At 51.1% G+C, this 24,367-nt stretch overlaps 1 protein-coding gene across 4 annotated transcripts in view; it reads left to right on the top strand.

The window, feature by feature from the left end:
- RIPOR3 (RIPOR family member 3) overlaps positions 1-24,367 on the top strand; it is a 107,441-nt gene that overhangs the window by 37,642 nt on the left and 45,432 nt on the right. The window lies entirely within an intron of this gene.

Below are 24,367 nucleotides of genomic sequence, written 5' to 3'. Positions count from 1 at the left end.
CTTAAGTCGGCGATCTTAACAACCCCCCAATTCATTCCAGATCCACTCGGAGCAGCTGGCGTCAGTGCGCCCATCTTGATACACTTAGGATTGCTTGGTAACTGCAGTGAGCCCGTGTGTCTGGCTGCTTTCACCCACTGGGCAGTGTGCCCTGGGGCACTGGGCAGGGGGACAAGAAGGAGTTTGTCCCTGGGGAACCCTATTCCCACTCCGTCTCAGCTCCCCACAACTTCTGGGGGTTTGTCACTTTTTTTCCCCTTGTAAAACCACTATTCAATCTAAACTGGAGGCCTGAGAACGCAACCTTTTCTTGGCAAAAGGCTCCATTCTCTTAGTCCTGGAGACAATATGCAGGAAGAATGTACAGTCAGGGACTCAGGAAACATACAAATGAAAAGTCTGGGTTACCTCAAAAAGCGGGAGCTTCACTACCCAGGGAGAAATTCGTTGATTCATTCATTTACTTGCTCACTCAACAATGGTTGGCTGGGTGCAGTGGCTCACGCCCATAATCCCAGCACTCTGGGGGGCCGAGTTGGGCAAATGGATGGCTTGAAGCCAGGAATTTGAGACCAGCCATGGCAACATGGTGAAACCCCATCTCTACTAAAAATACAAAAAGTAGCTGGTGTGGTGGTGCGTGCCTGTAGTCCCAGCTACTCGGGGAGTTGAGGTGGGAGAATCACCTGAGTTTGGGAAGTTGAGGCTGCAGTGAGTGGTGATGGCACCACTGTACACCAGCCTAGGCAAAAGATTGAGATGCTGTCTCAAAACAAAAAACAAAAAAACAGAAAAAAACAAAAAAAACCCACCAAACACACACAAAAAGCAATGTTTAATTGAATCACCTCCTAAGTGTAAGATGTGGAACAAGGCTGATATAAGAGAGGACAAAGCCACTGGAGATACAGATTCATTCATTCGTTCATGGATGTTTGCTGAGTGCCTCCTATGTGTTAGGTCCTGTCCTCCTAGTGCTGGGGACTTAGCAGTGAACCATGCAGACAAAAACTCTACCTCCTGGGAGCTTGCAGTGAGCCGAGATTGCGCCACTGCACTCCAGCCTGGGCGACAGAGCAAGACTCCATCTCAAAAAAAAAAAAAAAAAAAAAAAAACTCTGCCTCCTGGGAGAGTCATGAGGTCAGGAGTTCGAGACCAGCCTGGCCAATGGAGTGAAACCCCATCTCTACTAAAAATACAAAAATTAGCTGGGCGTGATGGCAGGCACCTGTAGTCCCAACTACTCGGGAGGCTGAGGCAGGAGAATCACTTGAACCCGGGAGGTGGAGGTTGCAGTGAACCGATATTGCGCCACTGTACTCCAGCCTGGGAGACAAGAGCGAAATTTCATCTCAAAAAAAAAAAAAAAAAGGAAAGAAAAAGAAAAAACCCTGCTTCCTAGTACTTGCCCCCTAGCACTTCTAGTTGGGGTGACAAACACCAGACAAGGACAAGGTAATGTTTGGAATGTCAGATGGTATTAAATGCTAAAGAGAAAAATAAAGCAGGAAGAGGGAATTGGGAGACGGGGTCCCGGTGGTCACACTTACAGATAAGGGGCCAGGAAAGGTCTCATGAGAGGGTATATCGAAGTCACAACCTGCAGGAGATGAGGAGAGCGCATTAAATAACAGTGACCTCTGGATCACGCAAGCCCCTTTTCAATGATCTTTCAGCACTGATTATGCCAGTGAGAAATATCCGAGGCGGATTGATTGCTTGACTCCAGGAGTTTGAGACCAGCCTGGACAACATGGCAAAATCCCGTCTCTACAAAAAAATTCAAAAAGTAGCCGAGTGGGTGGTGCATGCCTGTAGTCCCACCTACTTGGGAGGCTGAGGTGGGAGAATTGCTCAAACCCGGGAGGCAGAGGTTTCAGTGACCCAAGATGGCACCACTGCACTCTAGCATGGACAACAGAGGGAGACCCCGTCTCGAAAAAAAAAAAAAAATTAGCCAAGTGTGGTGGCATACGCCTGTAATCTCAGGAGGCTGAGGCAGGAAAATCGCTTGAACCCAGGAGGCAGAGGTTGCAGTGAGCCAAGATTGTGCCACTGCACTCCAGCCTGGGTAATAGAGGGAGGCTGTCTCAAAAAAAAAAAAAGTATACAATTTAGTGTTTTTTTCTTTTTTTTTTTTTGGCATATTCACAAAGCTGTGCAACCATCACCACTATCTAAATCCAGAGCAGTTTTACCCCAGAAAGAAACCCCATACCTATTAGTAATGACTCCCATTCTCCCCTCCCTCAACTTCTGGCAATGACTGATCCACTTTCTGTCTCTCTGGATTTGCCTGCTCTGGACTTGCTTGTCCGTGGAGCCATACCTTCTGTGGCCTGCTGGTTCTGGCTTCTTTCACTTAGCATACCGTTTTCAAGGTTCATCTGTCTCACAGCATGCATGAGGGCTTGGTCCCTTTTATATGGCCCTATAGTGTCCCTTTGTATGGCTGTCCCACATTTTGTTTACCCACTCATCAGCTGATAAATATTTGAGCTGTTTTTACTTCTTGGCTACTATGAGTAATGCTGCTCTGAATGTCTATGTATGGGTTTTGCATGGACATATGTTAACATTCCTCTTGGATGTATACTTAGGAGTGGAACTGCTGGGTCGTATTTACATTTAACCATTTGCTTAATTTCATACTTAACCATTTGAGGAACTGCCAAACTGTTTTCCAAAGCAGCTGCGCCCTCTTACACGTCACCAGTAGCGTACCAGGGTTTCGGTTGCCCCACATCCTCTCCAGCGCTTGCTGTGGTCTGTCTTTTGGATGACGACCGCCCTCGTGTATGTGCAGTGGTATCTCCCCAGGGATTTGAGCTGCACGCCCAGCCGTCAGGACTTCGGTCAAGGCTGTGCTTATGGGTATAAAGAGGGCTCGGTGATTTCTTTTTTCTTTTCTTTTCTTTCTTTCTTTTCTTTTCTTTCTTTCTTTTTTTTTTTTTTGAGACAGAATCTCTCTCTGTCACCCAGGCTGGAGTGCCGTGGTGCAATCTCGGCTCACTGCAACCTCCACCTCCCAGGCTCAAGCAATTCTATTGTCTCAGCCTCCCAAGTAGCTGGGATTACAGGCGCCCGCCACCACGCCTGGCTAATTTGTGTATTTTCAGTAAAGATGGGGTTTCACCATGTTGGCCAGGCTGGTCTTGAATTCCTGACCTCAAGTGATTCACCTGCCCCAGCCTCCCAAAGTGCTGGGATTATAGGCATGAACCACCATGCCCAGCCTCGGTGATTTCTTGAGTGACAGTCAGTGGGGCCTCAGGGTTTGGAGCCTGGGAGGACTTGGGGGTGGGATAGGCCTGGGGAGAGTACATGCCAGGGACAGAACTGGGAGACTGGACCCACCCTCTTCCTGGGCCCAGGGCCACCTCCTCCCTTACAGGTGTAAGGCCTTGGCCTCAGGCTTCATTTAGATCAAGAGAAAGAGGTTCCACAGCAGAACCCTAAATGCAAATGCTTCCTCAGGGAAGCCAGTGCAAAGGAAGTCTTGAGGAGGGAGCTCCACTCAGGCCTGTGCCAGACTCCGAGGGGGAGTTCAAAGACCTAAGGTCTTGTCTTTGCCCCGCCATGTCCACAATAACATAACACATGTACCATCTACTTTCCCTGAAGTTGTGGTTTTCTGTTCAGGTTCCTGATTCCCTAATTGGCCTGTAGCTCCCAGAGCAGCAGATCTGGGCTCCTCCCCCTCTTCTCTGGTGTGTAGGCAGTGCATTGAAAAACACAGGTGCATTGGTGTTAGTTCTTAGCTTGTTTCTAATATTTAACATATACAGTGTTTCTTGAGCTATTACTATGTGTCCTTACGATGCATACCCTGCTCTGATGATTTCCATGCATTTTATTTCCACTGCTATTTCACAGATGAGGAAACCGAGGATATAAGAGGTGAGGAAGGGAGTGTGGACAACGTTCCACAGCCAGTGGATGGAATTGCCAAGATTCGAACACCATTCCATCTGACTCCAGAGCACTTGTCTCTAACCACCAGACTATACTGGGAGGGTAGATTGAGTAGGAGCCTTCCTTCTCAGGCTTCCTTGACAGAGGATGTATTGGTTTTCTGTTGCTGTGTAACAAATGATCCCAGACCCAGCAGCTTAAAACAATATCCATGTATGAGCTCACAGCTGTGTTGGTCCAGAGTCTGGCATGGCTGAGTTCTCTGCTCATCACAAGGCTGAAATGCAAGATGTTGGTCCGGCTGAGTTCTTGTCTGGAGGATCTGGGGACAAATCCACTTCCAAGGTCATTCAGTTCCGTGTGGCCATAGGACTGAGGTCCCCATTTCCTTGCTAGCTGTCACAAGGGGGCTGCTTTCAGCTTCTAGAGGCCTCCTGTATTGGCCACCTTCACCTCCAAAGCCTGCAATGGAAAATCTCTCTCATGCTGAATCCCTCTCATACTTTGAATCTCCTTGGCCAGTAAGAGCCAACAGGAGGCTGAGGCAGGAGAATTGCTTGAACCCGGGAGGCAGAGGTTGTAGTGAGCCGAGATCATGCCACTGCACTCCAGTCTAGGTGACAGAGCGAGACTCGGTCTCAAAAAAAACCAAAAAACAAAAAGCCAGTCCTGTTTGAGGGATCTCTGATTAGGTCAGGCCCACCCAGGCTAATCTCCCTTTTGTCATATAAGGTAACCATGGCAGTCAGATCATAATATTCACAGGTTCTGCCCACAATCAAAGGGGTGGAACCTGTGAGTATTACGGGTTAGCAAAGTCGAGCGTCTTTGGGATCATCTTAATATTCCACTCACTGGGACTGGGGAAGGTCTTGGGTGCTGATAATAACAATAGCAATAGTGATATTGGTACTTCTTTTCCTTTGCTTAGAACTTTGTGGATTACAGACTGATTATACATCTGTAATCCTGCAGGAGACTGTGATGGACTGAATGTTTGGGTCACTCTAAAATTCATATGTTGACGTTGGATGTGGTGTCTCACATCTGTAATCCCAACACTTTGGGAGGCCAACGTGCGCAAATCACTTAAGCTCAGGAATTTGAGACCAATCTGAGCAACATGGTGAAATCTCGTCTCTACTAAAAGTACAAAAAGTTAGCCAGGTGTGGTGGTGCACACCTGTGGTCCCAGCTACTCAGGAGGCTGAGGTGGGAGGATTGTTTGAGCCCGGGAGGTGGAGGTTGCAGTGAGCAGAGATTGCGCCACTGCACTCCAGCCTGGCAACACTGTGTGAGATGCCATCTCAAAAAAAAATTTCTATGTTGAACCCAAACCCCCATGTGCTGTGATTAGGAGGTGGGGCCTTTGGGAGGTGAATAGATCTCGAGGGTGGAGGCCTGGTGAATGGGATTAATGGGATTAGTGCTCTTATAACTGCCAGAGTGTTCTCTTGCCTCTTCCCTCCACGTGGGGATGAAATGAGAGGACCATAGTCTGCAACCTGGAAGAGGGCCCTCACCAGAACCTTACCACGCAGTCACCCTGATCTCCAACTCCTCGCTTCCAGAACCATGAGAAATAACCCCCAGCCCCACTCCCCCACCCACCAGCTTATGGTTCTCTGTTACACACAGACTGCAGGCTATAAAGTATGTGCCTGTATCCCCATTTCACCCATGAGGGGAGTACAGCTCAGACAGGAGACTGCCTAGCTAGCCTGGCTGGGGCTGGAGCCCAGATCTTTTGACCCCAGGCCAGGGCTTTTGGCGCCCAGATCATCCCCTGCCCCCATCGGAAGCCTCAAACCTCATTACCGTCCTTGGAAGGGGGCAAAGTATCTACTTCCAGCCAGCCTAGCCCTCAGGGAGCGCTTCCCTGTAAACTCACCCCACTGGGTCATCCAAATGGCTTTTACAGGAATTGCCACTGGGCTGAGCGAACCTCACCTCATTAAGCAGGAAAAGCAATAAAGCCTGAGGGCTGCAGAATCAGAATAGCTCCTGGGCAGGAAGGGCCCAGTCCCTGGGGGTGGGGGTGGGGGACAGGCAGGCTGGGCCAGGCCTGGCTGCATGGCCAAGACCAGGGGTCCATGCTCTCCAGAGGGAAAGTGTCAGGACTGTCACCATTGTCCCACCTCTGAGTGTGCCAGGCATCCTTCCCAGGGGCCTACATCTTTTCTTTTTTTTGAGATGGCTCACTCTGTAGCCAGGTTGGAGTGCAATGGCATGATCTCAGCCCACTGAAAACTCTGCCTCCTGAGTTTGAGCGATTCTCCTGCCTCAGCCTCCCGAGTAGCTGGGATTACAGGTACCCACCACCACCCCTGGCTAATGTTTGTATTTTTAGTAGAGACGGGGTTTCGCCATGTTGGCCAGGCTGGTCTCCAACTCCTAACCTCAGGTGATCCGCCCATTTTGGCCTCCCAAAGTGTTGGGATTACAGGTGTGAGCCATTGTGCCCTGCCCCTAATTCAATACCGTCATATCCTTATAAGAAGAGGAAGATCTGTGAAGACAGAGACAGTGGGAAGCACCATGGGACAACAGAAGCAGAGATTGGCGTCATGCAGCTACAAGACCAGAAATGCCAAGGATTGGTAGCTATCACCAGAAGCTAGGAAGAGGCAAGGAAGGATTCTTTCCTAGATCCTTTAGAGCAAGGGTCCCCAACCCCTGGGCCATGGACTTGTACTTGTCCATGGCCTGTTAGGAACTGGGCCACATAGCAGGAGGTTAGCAGCAGGCAGGTAAGCGAAGCTTCATCTGTATTTAGAACCACTCCCCATCGCTTGTGTTACCTCCTGTCAGATCAGTGGAGGCGTTCAATTCTCATAGGAGCACGAACCCTATTGTGAACTACGCATGCGAGGGATCTCGGCTGCATGCTCCTTATGAGAATCTAATGCCTGATGATCTGTCACTGTCTCCATCACCCCCAGGTGGGACCATCTAGTTGCAGGAAAACAAGCTCTGGACTCCCACTGATTCCACATTATGGAATGTGAGTTGTATAATTATTTCATTATATATTACAATGTAGTAGTAGAAATAAAGTGCACAATGAATGTAATGCACTTGAATCACCCCAAAACCACCCACCCAATCCCCACCCTGGTCAGTGGAAAAACTGTCTTCCACAAAACTCGTCCCTGGTGCCAAAAAGGTTGGGGACCGCTGCTTTAGAGGGAGCATGGCCCTGCCGACACCTTGATTTGGACTTCTAACCTCCAGAACTGCAAGACAATAAGTTTCCCTTGTTTTAAGCCACCCAGTTTGTAGTACATTTTTTTTTTTACAGCAGCCCCAGGAAACCATAGAGTACCCTGGATTTTTTTCTTTCTTTCTTTTTAGAGATGGAGTTTTGCTATTGTCACCCAGGCTGGAGTGCAGTGGCATGACCTCAGCTCACTGCAACCTCTGCCTCCCAGGTTCAGGCAAATCTCCTGCCTCAGTCTCCTGAGTAGCTGGGATTACAGGCGCCCACCACCACACCCAGCTAATTTTTATATTTTTAGTAGAGATGGGGTTTCTCCATGTTGGTGAGGCTGGTCTAAAACTCATGACCTCAGGTGATCCACCCGCCTTGGCCTCCCAAAATGCTAGGATTGTAGGCATGAGCCACCGCGCCTGGCCACTACCCTGGATTTCAACCTTAGCAGCACAAAGTGGTAGGATAAGCTACAAATTATATTTTGTGTTTTCCTTTTAATGAAGAGAAAAAGAGCAAGTCCTCACAACTGAAAGTAACTGTAAGATAATTTCAGTGGCTTCCAATGTATAGATGAGGAACTGGAGGCTCAAAGAGGATAAGTGACTTGTCCAAGGTCACATAGTGAGAATGAGGCAGCCGGGTGCGGTGGCTCATGCCTGTAATCCCAGCACTTTGGGAGGCCGAGGCGGGTGGATCACGAGGTCAGGAGATCGAGACCATCCTGGCTAACACGGTGAAACCCCGTCTCTACTAAAAATACAAAAAATTAGCCGGGCGTGGTAGTGGGCACCTGTAGTCCCAGCTACTTGGGAGGCTGAGGCAGGAGAATGGCGTGAACCCGGGAGGCGGAGCTTGCAGTGAGCCGAGATTGCGCCACTGCACTCCAGCCTGGGTGACAGAGCAAGACTCCATCTCAAAAAAAAAAAAAAAAAAGAGAATGAGGCAAAGGCTAGACTTGAACTTCTGTTGACTCCAAGGCCTCTGCTCACCTCTGTGTCAGTCTGTGGGTGTGTATCTCACAGGTTATTGGCATGTCTGCAAAGAGTCCCAAAATCCTGGTCCCCAGATGTCACTTTTCTTTTTTTTCTTTTGAGACGGAGTTTCGCTCTTATCGCCCAGGCTGGAGTGCAGTGGTGCGATCTTGGCTCACTACAACCTCCACCTCCCGGGTTCAAGTGATTCTCCTGCCTCAGCCTCCCAAGTAGCTGGGATTACAGGCGCCCGCCACCACGCCCGGCTAATTTTTGTATTTTTAGTAGAGACAGGGTTTTGCCATGTTGGCCAAGCTGGTCTTAAACTCCTGACCTCAAGTGATCTGTCCGCCTCGGCCTCCAAAAGTGTGGATTACAGGTGTGAGCCACCACGCCCGGCCCCCTTTTCTTTTTCACATGAGCTCAAAACTCAGTACTGTCCTTTTTCTTATGGGAACTACCTATGCTAGCCACATTTCCTGTAATATGAGCCCCTATGAAGCAAGCCTTCTTTCCCTGGTGATCTTTATTACAAAAATTGGAGATGCATTCCCAACGAAATCATCTCCCAGTAGACCCAAGCAAGAATGTTTGGCAAATAAGAAATTAATTAATAAACAGCTTGTAGTACACAAACTCTAGTGTCTGCCTAGAATATTTTGCAACACTTTTGGAAACTCTAGAATTACAATCCCAGCACAAGCTGTTTATTTCAGGCTGTTAGGCCACATACATATCTCATATGCTTGAGAATCTACTGACTCCACTCTGCGCATCAGGAATGGAGCCCCTGTTCCTTTTGTGTGGGCATTTATAGTGGCTGGTAGAGCAGGGTTGCAATACCTGGGGAGACCAGGAGGGGGTCTGCTTCCAACAGGAAATGGATTTAAGGCTAAAGGTTCTTGAAATTCAAGGCTTTGGGTTCTAGAAAATAAGTCTGTTCCTTTGGGAGGAAATCCACTCTCCTCATGATGTAGGTTAACCATCTGACTTAAAGTTGCTCAGTCCTGGGCCAGGCACAGTGGCGCCCACCTGGAATCCCAGCACTTTGGGAGGCCCAGGAGGGTGAATCGCTTGAGCTCAGGAGTTTGAGACCAGACTGGGCAACATCACAGCAAAACCCTTTCTCTAACCAAAAATACAAAAATTCCCCTGGCATGGTGGTACACATCTATGGTCCCAGCTACTCAGGAGGCTGAGGCAGGAGGATCACTGGAGCCTAGGACATTGAGGTTGCAGTGAGCTGTGACCGCACCACTGCACTCCAGCCTGGGTGACATAGTGAGAACCTGTCTATAAATAAATAAATAAATACATACATAGATACATAAAGTTGCTCAGTCCTGGGAATGGAACAAAGAAGATGTGAAAAAAAATCTGACTTTTCCTGCCTCCCTGCATAGATCCTGCCCCAGGGAGGCGCTTTAGCTGGGGTCAGAGTGCCTGGAACAGTCTCCCTCTCCAATAGGCACCAGGATGAAAAAGAAACTGCATATTTCACTGTCAAAAGAAAAACCAGAACAGCAGGCCGGCTTGATGCTGTCTCTTGTAAATTGTTTACCTCTGGAGGACCAGATGGCTCATCTCTTGTTGAACCCTTGACCACTTCCCGTGCTGTTAACAGCCTCCACTAGCAAACAGACCCGGCTCCACCGGCTCACGTGGCTGTGCGGGAGTCCCAAGGCCGGCTGGCCTGTGGGGAGTTGTGGGCATTCCAGAGGGTTGACTCAGCAGTCCTGGGCTCCGGATGCTTGAGGAAATGCAAGACAGGAAGGATCTAGGTTAGGCAACTGGTCAGGTGTGGCAGGGATGGACAGCAGCTGGAGGGGGCGGGGATGGGCTTGAACTGCGCATGCCCACAGGGTTCCCAGTGCCCTTAGGCTGTGGCCCTAGCGCCTCACCCTTCTAACTAGGGTCCTTCTAACGTAGTCCCCATTCACCTCACTCGCTCACCTCTTACCACTCAGATGCCTTTGAATGTCAGCCTCTCCCCCGGCCCCACCTCGCCCTGGCTACGTGTTGGGTGGAGTGGGAGAGGCCGCATCTCCCTGCTGCCTTACAGACCTGGGGAGGATCCGCAGACACAGGATGGATTGCGAACAGGCTCTGTCCTATGACATGAGCTGGCTGTGATTTATTTTTGAGGGATAGGAACGGGACGCAACGGTGCTCCTGCCTTCCTGGGCAGTGGGTAGCGAGCTTTTGGCCGTCCCTGCCTGGGCTCCATCCTTAGACACCACAGAACAAGGCCTCTCTGGAGCTGGCTGCTGGGATTTTTTTGTAAACTACTGTATAATAAGAAATGGGGGCCAGGCGCAGTGGCTCATGCCTGTAATCCCAGCACTTTGGAAGGCTGAGGCAGGCGGATTGCCTGAGGTCAGGAGTTTGAGACCAGGCTGGTCAACATGATGAAACCCTGTCTCTACTAAAAATGCAAAAAAATTAGCTGGGCTTGGTGGCGTGTGCTTGTAATCCCAGCTACTCGGGAGGCTGAGGCCGGGGAACTGCTTGAACCACGGAGGTGGAGGTTGCAATGAGCCAAGATTGCGCCCCTGCACTCCAGCCTGGGTGACAAGAGCGAAACTCCGTCTCAAAAAAATAATAATAATAAAAAATAAATAAAAGGGCTGGGTGCGGTGGCTCACACCTGGAATCCCAACACTTCGGGAGGTTGAGGTTGAGGATCGCTTGAGCCCAGGAGTTTGAGAATAGTCTGGGCAACATGGTGAAACTCCGTCTCTACAAAAAAAAAAAAAAAAAAAAGCAAACAAAAAAACCAAAACAGAAATTAGCCGGGCATGGTGGCACATGCCTGTAGTCCCAGCTACTCAGGAGACTGAGGTGGGAGGATTGCTTGAGCCCGGGAGGCAGAGGTAGCAGTGAGCCAAGATTGCACCACTGCACTCCAGCCTGGTGATAGGGCCAGATCTTGCCTCAAAGAAAAAAAAGAAAAGAAAAGAAATATGTACCAATCCAGGTTATAAAAAGTATTTCATGTTTATATTAAACAAATTAATGCATTTAACATGTATACATGTCCTCCTTGAGAAACCAAAGTGGTAATTTGTTTCTGTGCACAAAAAAAGACTAGAATTAACATATCTATTTTAGCAGTTATAAAATACTATGTTTTTAGTGTCAAAAATGTGCCTTAAGAATTTTCGGTTGGGGTCAGGTGCAGTGGCTCATGCCTGTAATCCCAGCGCTTTGGGAGGCTGAGCTGGGAGGATTACATGAGGCCAGGAGTTCCAAACCAGCCTGGGCAATATAGTGACAAACTAAGGGACATTTTTATTTTTTATTTATTTTTAAATTTTTTTAGAGATGTGGTCTCATTCTGTTGCCCAGGCTGGAGTGCAGTGGCACAATCCTGGCTCACTGCAGCCTTGAACTCCTGGGCTCAAGAAATCCTCCTGCCTTAGCCTCCCAGCTGGGTGCGGTGGCTCATGCCTGTAATCCCAGCACCTTGGGAGGCCGAGGTGGGCGGATCACGAGGTCAGGAGATCGAGACCATCCTGGCTAACACGGTGAAACCCCATCTCTACTAAAAATACAAAAAATTAGCTGGGCACAGTGGCGGGCGCCTGTAGTCCCAGCTACTCGGGAGGCTGAGGCAGGGGAATGGCAGAATGGCGTGAACCCGGGAGGCGGAGCTTGCAGTGAGCCAAGATTGCGCCACTGCACTCCAGCCTGGGCGACAGAGCGAGGCTCCATCTCAAAAAAAAGAAAGAAAGAAATCCTCCTGCCTTAGCTGGGACTACAAAGTACATACCACCATGCTCAGCTAATTTTTCAACATTTATTTTTAATTAAAAAAATTTATTTATGAGTGACCATGACCCAGGACATAGCCTCAGGGGGTCCTGAGAACATGTGCCCAACTTTTTTTTTTCGCTTCTTGTAGAGATGGGTCTCTCTGTGTTGCCCAGGCTGGTCTCAAACTCCTGGCTTTAAGCGGTCTTCCCACCTCGGCCTCCCAAAGTGGTGGGATTTGGCCAGACATGGTGGCTCACAGCTGTAATCCCCACACTTTGGGAGGCCAAGGCGGGAGGATCACTTGAGGACAGGAGTTTGAGACCAGCCTGGCCAAGATGGTGAAACCCCAACTCTACTAAAAAAAAAAAAAAAAAACCACAAAAATTAGCCTGGCCTAGTGGTGCGCACTTGTAGTCCCAGCTACTCGGGAGGCTGAGGCGGGAGAATCACTGGAGCCTGGAGGCAAAGGTTGCAGTGAGCCAAGATCCAGCCACTGCACTTCCGCCTGGGCGGCAGAGCGAGACCATCTCAAAAAAAAAAAAAAAAGTGCTGAGATTACAGGCTTGAGCCACTGCATCCAGCCCTGATGGACATTTTTCTATTCTTTTTGGTTTTTTTTTTTTGAGATGGAGTTTCGGTCTTGTTGCCCAGTCTGGAGTGCAATGGTGCAATCACGGCTCACTGCAACCTCCGCCTCCCGGGTTCAAGCAATTCTCCTGCCTCAGCCTCCTGAGTAGCTGGGATTACAGGCATGTGCCACTACGCCCGGCTAATTTTGTATTTTTAGTAGAGACAGGGTTTCTCCATGTTGGTCAGGCTGGTCTCGAACTCCTGACTTCAGGTGATCTGCCCACTTCGACCTCCCAAAGTGCTGGGGTTACAGGTGTGAGCCACAGCACCTGGCCTCTGATGGATTTTTTTTTTTTAATCACTGTGGTAATCATGTGGGGCAGAGGGTGAGAGTGAGGCAGGGATTGGTCCTGGCGAGCAGGGGTGGAGGCAGGAAGGAGTGGACAAATTCAGGGTATTTCTGAGGAGCAGTGGAATCTCTTGACTAAGGCCTCATGGGGGCAGGGGGGAGATGGAGACATACCCTGGGGGACTTTGCAGCCTGGCTGGGAAGACAAGCTTCTCCCCCAGGGAATTAAACACCCGTGGTTAACAGATTAGCAACTTAATCTTAGAGACCAGAAAGCAGTTTCCAAATTGTAAAACACAGAAGGAAAACCTGTGACAGATTTGGCCACATAAGTATTTGAAGCTTGTATCTCTCTCCCTCTTTCTCTCTCTCTCTCTCTCTCTCTCTCTCACACACACACACACACACACACACACACCCCCACACACACACACAGAGAACAATGTAAGATTAAAAGGTGAGGGGCTGGGAGAAAACTGAGAAAGGATGGTTATCTAGGATTTATCAGCTGTTCCCAGCAATCAAGAAGAAGAAGGCAGATAACTGGACAAAGGAATAGGAACTGAAAATTCCCAGAAGAGGGGATTGGGAAGCCGGTAAACCTAAGGAAATGTGCTTAATCTCATTAGGAATCAGGAAAATGCAAAGTAAACAAAGGCCCACCCCTAAGAGTAGTAGCCCAATGTAAAGGAGGGAAGTGGGAGCAGGAGGAGCCTCTCCCCTGGGATGGGGAGGAGCCGGCCAGGTTCTGCGGAAGCAGAAGGGGGTGGGTGTACTACTGCCATGGCGCAAACACACATCCAAGGGCTCTGCAGGGGGCCCCACCTTCACCCCCCAGACCATTTCTAGGAGTAGGGGCTGAACAGGACCCAGTGGAGGCTACCGCCCTGCATTGCGAGGGTTAAGTAAGAGGCCGAAGGTCAAGTGCGAGGTCCTGCCGGGCACTTCCAGCGGCTCTGTCTCAGCCAGGCCAGTGGCCATGGGGAACTGGGAGCAAGGAGAGTGGGAGATAAAACCCTCAGTTTCAGTGGTTTAGCGTGGGAAACGCTAAAGTGATCTGTGTAACACAGCTCCTGGGTGGGGAAGAGATGGGGAAGGAGCCTGTGGCCTGGAGGTGGCTGGGGACAGATTCCCAGGATGGCTGGAAGGGGTCAAGGGCAGGGCTGCGCTATGACTTCCCTGGGCACCGAGCATCTTGGCCTGCAGGGGCCCTTCCAATAAGAAATAGGACCTGGTGTGGGGCTCACACCTGTAGTCCCAGCTACTCACGAGGCTGAGGTGGGAGGATTGCTTCAGTCCAGGAGTTGGAGGCTGCAGTGAGCTATGATCACACCACTGCACCCTGGCCTGGGCCACATAGAGAGACCCTGTCTCTAAAGAAATTTTTAAAAAATTAGCCGGGTGCAGTGGCACATATCTGTAGTCCCAGCTACTCAGGAGGCTGAGATGGGAGGATCGCTTGAACCCAGGAGGTCAAGGCTGCAGTGAGCTGTGATCCCACCACTGCACTCCAGCCTGGGTGATAGAGTGAGCCCTGTCTCTCTCTCAGAAAAAAAAAAAAAAAAAAAGGAGAAGTGAGCCGGATGTGGTGGCTCACGCCTGTAATCCCAGCACTTTGGGAGGCCGAGGCAGGCAGATCACCTGAGGTCAGGAGTTTGAGACCAGCCTGACCAACATGGAGAATATCTGTCTCTACTAAAAATACAAAAAATTACCCAGGCGTGGTGGTGCATGCTTGTAATCCCAACTACTCAGGAGGCTGAGGCAGGAGAATTGCTCGAACCCAGGAGGCAGATGTTGCGGTGAGCCGAGATTGCGCCATTGCACTCCAGCCTGGGCAAAAAGAGCAAAGCTCCGTCTCAAAAAAAAAAAAAAAAAAAAAAGAAGTGCATATTACAACTTGGTATAACAATGAATACATTACTATTATATAATAACACATTTTCTTTGACCTAAAGATTATTTTTTTGCCTTCTGATCCTAGAAGTAATTCACACATGTTCGTGGGCGCAAGCGTGGGCCTGTGCGTCTAATGGAGAGGTCACTGCAGAAAGGAAGCTCAGGGTTCTCCCAGGCAGCGGCAGGGTGTGGAAGTCTTTCTTTGCCTTTTTGACCGTTTTGTAGAGGGAAGCTGCTCTGCTGTCCAGCCCTGCGGAGTGGGGCAGGGTCTGTGTCCCTGAGATGACAGAGGGTTGGGGGCAGTTCACTCCAGTGACCAGTGGTTGGCCGAAGTGTGCTTCGGAGTTCAGCCCACCTGGGTTTGAATTTACATCCTCCCCGCATGGAGCTGAGCCTGACCAGTGCGTGTGTTCATCAAGCTCAGGCGTTTTTTGTTTGTGTGTTTTTGGATGGAAAGGGGAAGTAGCCCTTCACCCGGTCTCTCCTCCCTTGCAGCCGTGCCACAAGGCCAGGGTTGCAATGAAGGCAGGTCTCAGGCAGGTCTCGGCTCTGCTCTGGCAAACGGGCCCCAGAGGTCTGAGGAATCCAGCCAGCTCCTCCAAGCTCATGTCCTTGGTCTCAGACCTACAGGCTTTGTGCACATCCTAGGCTGGTGACACCATGTGTGTGTGTCACGGCTGGAGTGGCAGAGGCCCTGTGGGAGCCGCAGACCCAGGGCCCCTCCATAGGTGTCAGGCTGTGTGGTCTGCCAAAGTCCCACATCTGTTCGTGTGAGGGGAAGGTGCCTGAGCAATACTGTAGCCAACCAAATACCATAGTGTCTTCAATACTACTCATTTCGCCCATGGAAAATTATGCCTAAGCCACCATACGGGTTAATGAACGCTCCAGCCCAGGTCCGAAGAGATGCCTTTAGCACAGGGATGTGTGGCAGTGTCTGGAGATGTGCCAGGCTGTCACAGGCTGTGCTCCTGGTGTGGGGACACTGCTGAACACACAGGACAGCCTCCACAGCAAAGCATTACATGCCGAGGTCTAGGGACCCTCCCATAACCAATTCCAGAGCGAGGGCTTCTGATTGGAGAGCCCCACTCTGCGTGTCCCTTAGTCACTCCTGGGACCTAGGTCAGGCGTACACACACCTGCACCACACTGCCTATACACAAGCACTTTACCTGTATTGTATTTATTTATTTTTGGCTCATTGTGTTGCCCAAGCTGGCCTCAAACTTCCTGGGCTCAAGTGCTCCTCCTGCCTCAGCCTCCCAGGTAGCTGGGACTACAGGTGACTGCCACTGCACCTGGATTTTTATGCAGGCGTTTTGGTGAGTCATTGGAGGTACAATGCTACCAACTTGCCACTTCAGGTGGCTCCATCTCGAGCCTCAGCCTCCTGGTCTGTACAATGGTAACAGTGCCCTCCCCCTGGGGTGCTGTGGGGGTGAGTGAGAGGCTGTGTGTCCAGCCCAGTGTCCGGGGTTTAGAAAGAGGGGTTCTGCTCAGCGGGGGCAGAGCTCAGGCTTGAGGCCAGACTTCCTGGGTACCAGGAATTCAATGAGTGAATTCTTTGAGCAATGCCTGGCACTGCACAAGTCCTGTAGCCATGTTGGGTACCACTGGCATTATTGCTGTTTTCGGGGTTTTTTTTTTGAGTTGGAGTCTCGCTCTGTCACCCAGGCTAGAGTACAGTGGCGCAATCTTGGCTCACCACAACCTCTGCCTCCTGGGTTCAAGCAATTCTCCTGCCTCAGCTTCCCGAGTAGCTGGGATTACAGGCATGCACCATGACACCTGGCTAATTTCTGTGTTTTTAGTAGAGATGGGGTTTCACCATGTTGACCAGGCTGGTTTCAAACTCCTGACCTCAAGTTATCCACCCACCTCGGCCTCCCAAAGTGCTGGGATTACAGGCATGAGCCACTGCGCCCGGCCTGTTTCTAGTTTTTGACAGTTGAACAAAGGTGCTTGGCCTGGAATAGCCACCACCAGGTCACCTCACTCCCTCAGTGTCAGGGGTCTCTCTCCAGGCTCCAATTGCTCTCATCTCATCTCAGTCCCTCCTACCTGTCCTCATCCTTATCACTGCTCCTATAGCTGGAGACCAGGGTGGGGCACGTTTGAGATGGGATTCCCAAGTCAGCCTGTGCTTCTTGGAGGCCCAGCTTCCCTCGCTCCCTCCCGCTACCCCATCTTTATCTTCCTGCATCCCCCACACCCCCACGCTCTCTTCCCTAGCCTGGGCAGGCCCCAGCTGCCTTCCCACCTGGCGCCCCGACACACAGCCACCCCACAGTGGCCTCAAAGGCTTCTTTCCCAAAGAGAGACTTTGTCTTCAAGGTGACCCCTGGCTGACCCCTGGCATGGCTGGTGGGAGTGATGATGAGGCAGTGATGGGGCCATTTGAATTAAAATGCCCTCTGGATAATTCAAAGAAATTCATGAGTCATCTTTATCTGGGAAAACCCCAGTGGAGTGAGCTGGGACCCAGGGCTGCAGACTGATAGACAGAGGGAAGCGACCTCCCTGGATCCCGGTCCTCACTCCCGTGCCTGCTGTTGACTATTCTGCGGTCAGGAGGCGTCCCTTTGCCTGCAGTCTTGGGACAGTGGACTGCAGGGGACACTGGGGCTTCCCAAGGAGCTGCTTGTTCTTCTCTTAAATCAGAAATCAGGGCACTCATTGTGTGTCTATCCATTAGGCCGCTGTCCTCTGCAGAGACACCTTGGGTGTCCCCTCCTGGCTCCAGGTGGTTCTGGAGGATGGCAGAGCCAGGACCGTGGGCTGCCCTGAAGGTGGTTCCAATCTGCTCTATTTAAACCAAGGGTCCTTTACATTTGTCTCTTTTCATTTAAATATGCTCTTTAAAAACCAGCAGGCTGGGCATGGTGGCTCACACCATGTGGATCGCTTGAGGCCAGGAGTTTGAGACCAGCCTGGGCGACATAGCAAGACCCATCTCTATAAAAATAATAATAATAATAATTTATGTATTTATTTATTTAAAAAAAATTTTTTTTGAGACGAAGTCTTGCTTTGTCACCCAGGCTGGAGTGCAACGGTATGATCTCAGCTAACTGCAACCTCCACTTCCTGGGTTCAAGCAATTCTCCTGCTTCAGCCTCCTGAGTAGCTGGGATTACGGGAGCCCGCCACTACGCCTGGCTTATTTTTGTATTTTTAGTACAGATGGGGTTTCACCATGTTGGCCAGGCTGATCTTGGACTCCTGACCTCAGGTGATCCACCAGCCTCAGCCTCCCTAAGTGCTGGGATTACAGGCGTGAGCCCATAATCATAGGAGTGTGCCTGGCCCCAAAAGTTTTTTTTAAAAAGACAGAAAAACCCCCTGCCCCCTGGAGCGAAGATTCTTGAGAAGGATACTTGATTAACTGATGAGTAAGACAATCAGAACCATGAGTTATTTGAAGGATACGGGTGAGGGGCAAGTCCACGTTAGCCAAGGGGGTCAGGGAGGACCTCTCTGAGGAGGTGGCCTTGGTTGTGAGGCCTGCAGGCTGGGAGAGAGTGATAGGGAAGACCTGGGGGAAGGGAGGGGTGTGCCAGGCAGAGGACACAGCCAGGGCAAAGGCTGGAGGGGGTGCTCCAGCTGAGGCCTGTGCTTTGGCAGGGAGGAGTAGTTTGGGTTCTTCTGGCTCTTCCAGTCGCCTTTGGGTGGTCCAGGCAAGTTGTGTGACCATCCTGGGCTTAGTCTTGCCATCGGTAAAATGAGCGAGTTGGACTCTTGGACTCCACACTTTCTCGGGCCCCCTCTGGTACAGGCGAACTGGTTCCCAGAGAAGCCTCCCTGGGCGCCTGTCTGTCTTCTGTGTAAACTCACATTCCTCTTCCTGGGCTATTTTGCCATTTCCTTTCCTGCGAAACCAAAGGAGCTATTTTGGAAACTTCTATAAGCAAACTAAGCCCTAGCTGGCATTCGAGTGGATAAAAAGGAGCCCTAAGTGAGGGACTCAGGCATAAAAGCCACCCAGCCCCAAAAGCCCATAACGTTAAATTTAGATGTTTTACCTCTAAATGAGGTGAAATTGCAGGTTCCCTCTGGCTGGCGGTGGGGAGGAGAAGCAGGGCAGCTTTGGCCAGCAGTGAGCGGACAGACTTAGCGGGAGTAGACTCTGCTTCCTCCAGCCACACCTTGGGGACGGAGGCCCAGGACAGTCCCCAGTGTCTGGGAGCATCTGGCTTCCTCTCCCCGCACATACCAGCCAGGTCTGAACGGCATCAGTTCTAAGTGCCAGGCCAGAGAGAGGCAGCGAGGGACACGGAGTGGAAGAGGCTGTCCTGTCTGCCACCAAAGGTTTGGGAACTGCATGACTCTCTGCCTCCCTTCTCTGCCCTGGGGCTCAGCAGGGTCTCTGCCCTGTCTCTCATGCCTGCAGAGTGCTGGTTATCCAGGGCTGCCCTAAGCCACCCGAGCGTCCCTCCTCTCTTCCTGATGCCTCCCCAGGGACCTCCTAGACCTGCCCACAATCCAGTAGCTAAAGGGTTAATGCCAGCCCCAGCAGGGGTGGTGACACATGGTGGGAGGGGACAGGGTCTTCAAGACCCTGCTCCAGCACCCAGCCTCCATTTGCTGCTGTGCCATTGCTTAAACATCAGGAATGTCACCCTTGGTCGCAGGTGACAAACTGGACTTGTCAGGAGCTGTCCGCTGAAGGCTCCTGAGATTGTGGGTCTCAGCCTGGCCATCCCATCCCCAATCATCCAGGGGGAGGTCTGTTTCTTTTACCACAAGAAACACTGCTTGGCTGGACTCCAAGTCAACGTCAAGGATCAGCCCCACCAGGCCCAGCCGGGAGGGGGCGCAGCTGAGCTGCCTGGGAACTGTCGCTGTCCGCCGGCCCCAAGGGGGCCCTCAGGGGCTGGGGCTGCAACACCCAGAAGCCAAAAGAGGTTGGGCTTGATTTTTCTCGGCCACCACCCAGGGCTACCTTTCTAGCTTGGCAGGTCCCCCTCCCAATCCTATTTCCATTCTGGGGCCTCTTCCCCCCGGAGGAGTTCTGGCTCCTGGGAGGGGTGCGTGTCCTCAGCAGAGCTGCGGGAGCAAGCGCAGCGGAGTCCCGAAGCCAGGCTTTGGAGTCCAACGCGCCCCGGTCCAGTTTCAGCTCTGCCATTTCCTACCTGTGTGACCTCGGAGGACTCATTTCTGTCCTCTCTGAGCCTCGGTTTCCTTCTTTTCTTCCTTTCCTTTTTCCTTTCCTTCTTTCCTTCCTTTCCTTCTTTTGAGACAGGGTCTCACTGTGTTAGCCAGGCTGGAGTGGTGCAGTCAGCTCACTGCAGCCTCGACTTGCTGTGAAGTCTCTAATGATCCTCCCACCTCAGCCTGCCGCAGTAGCTCGACTACAGGTGCATGCCACCACATCTGGGTAATTTTTGTATTTTTTGTGGGGACCAGGTCTCACTATGAGACCCAGGCTGGTCTCGAACTCCTGGGCTCAAGTGATCCGCCCATCTCAGCCTCTCAAAGTGCTGGAATTATAGGCGTGAGTCGCCACGCCTGGCATGAGCCTCGGTTTCCTTATCTGCAAAATGGGGATAATAATAGTACTTGTCTCATATGGTGTTGGGAGAATGAAATGAGAATTTTAAGTCCTCAGAGCAGGTAGCAGGCAGTGCTGGCTACCCAAGGGTCAGAGGCAGGGCCACCCATCATCCTCAACAGCTGCTGCAGCTTTTGTAAATAAAGTTTTACTGAAACACAGCCATGGCATAATTCCTTTACATAATGTCTGCAGCTGGTTTTGCTCTAAAATGCTAGAACTGAGTAGTTGTGACAAAAACTGTATGGCCTGAAAAACCAAAAATATCTACTATCTGGCTTTTTGTTTGTTTGTTTGTTTTTGAGATGGAGTCTAGCTCTGTTGTCCAGGCTGGAGTTTAGTGGCTCGATCTCGGCTCACTGCAACCTCTGCCTCCCGGATTCAAGTGATTCTCCTGCCTCAGCCTCCAGAGTAGCTGGGACTACAGGCCTGCGCCACCACGCCCGGCTAATTTTTGTGTTTTTAGTAGAGACGGGGTTTCACCATGTTGTCCAGGCTGATCTTGAATTCTTGACCTCAGGTGATCCACCCACCTTGGCCTCCCAAAGTACTGGGATTACAGGTGTGAGCCACTGCGCTCAGCCTTTCTATCTGGCTTTTTACAGAAAACATTTGTCCATCTTTGCCTTAGAGTCTAGCACATAGTGGTTATTAGTATTAGTATTACTGTTATTATTCCAGCACCTTCCTCTTGGGCTGCACAGCCTGGTGAAGTAGGGGAAGCAGCGTCAACCTTTCCTTCATTGTTTTCTGGTTCAATAAAGATGTGTTATGAATCTTCCATGCACCTGGTCCCTGCCTGCAGGGAGCTCCCTGTCTAGGATGGAGAGATAGACAAGTCACCATTCACAGTCCACTATAACAGAGGAGGTCAGGGGCATCCAGAGGAAACACCAGACACAGCTAGGAGTGGGGAGGTGTCCAGGAAGGCTTCCTGGGGGAGGGGACATCTGGGCTGAAAGATGAGGAGGGTTTAGCCAGGAAGCCAATCCATGTGGCCATGGCACGTGGAAGAAGGAAGAGCCAGACTTCAGTTTGAAAAATGAGTGTCCTGGTCAGGCGCGGTGGCTCACGGCTATAATCCTAGCACTTTGGGAAGCTGAGGTGGGTGGATCGCTTGAGCTCAGGAGTTCGAGAACAGCCTGGACAACATGGAGAAATCCTATCTCTACAATAAATACAAAAATTAGCTGGGAGTGGTGGTGTGTGCCTGTAGTCCCAGCCACGTGAAAGGCTGATGTGGGAGGATGGCTTGAGCCCAGCAGGTGGAGGTTGCAGTGAGCTGAGATCGTGTCACTGCACGCCAGCCTGGGCGATAGAGTCAGACCCTGTCTAAAAAAAAAAAAAAAGAAAGAAAGAAGGAAAAGGAAATAAAGAAAGAAATATGTGTGTCCCTGAGTCGCCTCTCACCTCTCAGAGCCTTTCTTTCCTCATATGAAAAATGGGGCCATTGAACCTCACAGTGCTATGAGTGATGAATCCGCTGTCAGGTTCTGCAGGTCTGCTCCGAGCCTTAGTTTCCCTCCTTTGTCGTCCTCTCTCTCACACTGAGCAGGAGGACCTGGGGCTTGTTTTGAGCTTTGCATCGGGAGGAACTGCTTAGCAATTGTCCTTCTCTCTGACCTTGAAGTGGAGTGACTGGGGTGAAGCTCCAGGAATGGCCCAGAAGGCTTCTGATGGGAAGGTGCAGAGGGAGGGGCAGGGGAAGCCCCTTCCAGCTCCAGTGCCCAGGCTGGCTCCGGAGTACATCTCAACTACTCACCTTTGGGAATATCCCTCCCTGCTCCGTCCTTATTCTCTTGCCTGGCTTGGCTGGGGGGATCAAGCAGTTTGAGCAGCTTCTCAGGCCCCGCATAGGTGCTGATAGGGGTGACAGCAGTGAGGAGCTCATACGTGTTTAACAACCAGCAGACAGAAACCCTAACTTGTAGAACTTGCCGCTTTCTGTGGTGTAAATACGTTTACTGTGGCTGATTTCAAACCACCAACGTGATGTCAACAGGCTCACAAAATTCCTGAACATTTAACAGTTGACTATTTTTTGTTTTTTGTTTTTTGTTTTTTTTAGTCAGAGTCTTGCTCTGTTGCCCAGGCTGGAGTGCAGTGGCATGATCTCAGCTCACTGCAACCTCCACCTCCCAGGTTCAAGTGATTCTCCTGCCTCAGCCTCCCGAGTAGCTGGGATTACAGGCACCTGCCACCAAGCCTGGCAAATTTTTTGTATTTTAGTAGACGGGGTTTCACCATGTAGCCCAGGCTGGTCTTGAACTCCTGAGCTCAGGCAATCTGCCTGCTTCGGCCTCCCAAAGTGCTAGGATTACAGGTGTGAGCCACTGTGCCTGGCCCAGTTGACTGTTGGGAGCTGGTACAAGCTGGCTCAGCACAGCACAGGAGGGGACTGTAGGGGACCTCTTTATGGGGGCAGGGGCAAGGCCCCAGTGCAAGGCTCTCCTGACCGCAGGTAAGACGAGCTCTGACATCGGGCATCCTCGGGTTCTAAACCCAGTGCTCAGGTGCCCTGCTGGGGCTCCTGGGCTAGTCTCATCACCTCTCTGAGCCTCAGTTTCCTCATCTATGGAATTAAGTCATCAAAAGCTCCTGCTCTTAAGAGGGTTGTATGGATTTCATAATTTACATAAAGCATTTAGTGCAGGGCCAGCTTAGTAATGAGCACTTGATGAATGATGCCTCAACTTCCCCATCTGTACACAGCACTGCTGGGCATGGGTTCATAGCTGTTCATGGATTCGTAGCCACTCATGGGGCACCAGGCTTGCCACACAGCGAGTGGTCAGCCAATGCTTGCCACCTTCCTCCATCCGGGCTAGAAGCCGCTCACTTCTCACTTGGCTCTCCCTGGGTCACCTGGCTTATCTGGGTCACCTGGCTCACCTGCAGGGCTGGGGTCTTAGCCAATTGCACAGAGACAGCCAGCTCTTCTGACATGTCTCTTGCACACTGTGGGCTCTCGGGACATGCTTTCCTTGGTCCTTCCAGCAGTCTCTGCAGGAGGTTCTTTCTGAATTCCCCTTTTACTCTTGTGATCACTGAGGCCCAGAGCCTGAGTGGCACAGTTGGGATTTGAGCCCAGGTCCACCTTCTTTGTTGCCAAGCTTTCCTATGTGCGGCACATGTGGGGCTGTGGGGTGGGGGATATATGGTAGAAGGAGGCTTGTGGAGGCTGCACAGATCTGCCAGGAGGTGCAGTAGTAGATGCTGGGCAGATGTGGCTCGATACAGGAAGTTTTTCCAGGCACAGACCCCCAAGTGAGCAGAGGTGTAGTGGGGTGGACTTGGCCCCTGGGGGAAAGAGATGTTGGAACATGGGGGTCTCATCGTTCAGGAAGATGAGGTGGACTGGAGCTTTTTTGTAGGTTTTGTCTGGGCAATGGGGTCCCTGGAATCCTTGGATTTTTTTTTTTTTTTTTTTTTTGAGACGAAGTCTCGCTCTGTCACCCAGGCTGGAGTGCAGTGGCGCAATCTCGGCTCACTGCAAGCTCCGCCTCCTGGGTTCACACCATTCTCCTGCCTCAGCCTCCCAAGTAGCTGGGACTACAGGCATCCGCCATCACGCCTGGCTAATTTTTTGTATTTTTATTAGAGACGGGGTTTCACCATGGTCTCAATCTCCTGACCTCGTGATCCGCCCGCCTCGGCCTCCCAAAGTGCTGGGATTACAGGCATGAGCCACTGCGCCCGGCCGGAATCCTTGGATTGACACCATCCTGGCAAAGGAGCAAAGTATGAAACTGTAGCAGCAGAGATTTAGGTTAGATATGAAGCAGAACTTTCCAGCTGCCCATGCTGGAAGACGCTGACCTATATTCCCAAGGGATAGGGTGGCATTTTCCCAATCTAGAGATGGTTTGGAAAAAAGAGAAAACGGCCAGGGCTCGGGGTTGGCCCCATTGCAGGGCGGGTCGGAGACTGGGCAATGGATCGGGGTGGAAGCAGCCCTTGACACCAGCAGTCTGGCTTCATGTGAATTGGACTTTTCCACCCCCTGCTCAAAGCACTCCCATGGCTCCCAGTCACCCTTGCCCCATTGTAAGGCCAAGCCCCTGCTTGGGGCTACCAATGCCTCTTGGGACCTGAGCCCTGCCGGCCTCTCTGACCTCATCTTTAGCCCACTGAGCTT

This window comes from Pan paniscus, chromosome 21, assembly GCF_029289425.2.
Source record: "Pan paniscus chromosome 21, NHGRI_mPanPan1-v2.0_pri, whole genome shotgun sequence".
Lineage (NCBI taxonomy): Eukaryota > Metazoa > Chordata > Mammalia > Primates > Hominidae > Pan > Pan paniscus.
This window is presented reverse-complemented; position numbering and strand designations above follow the sequence as displayed.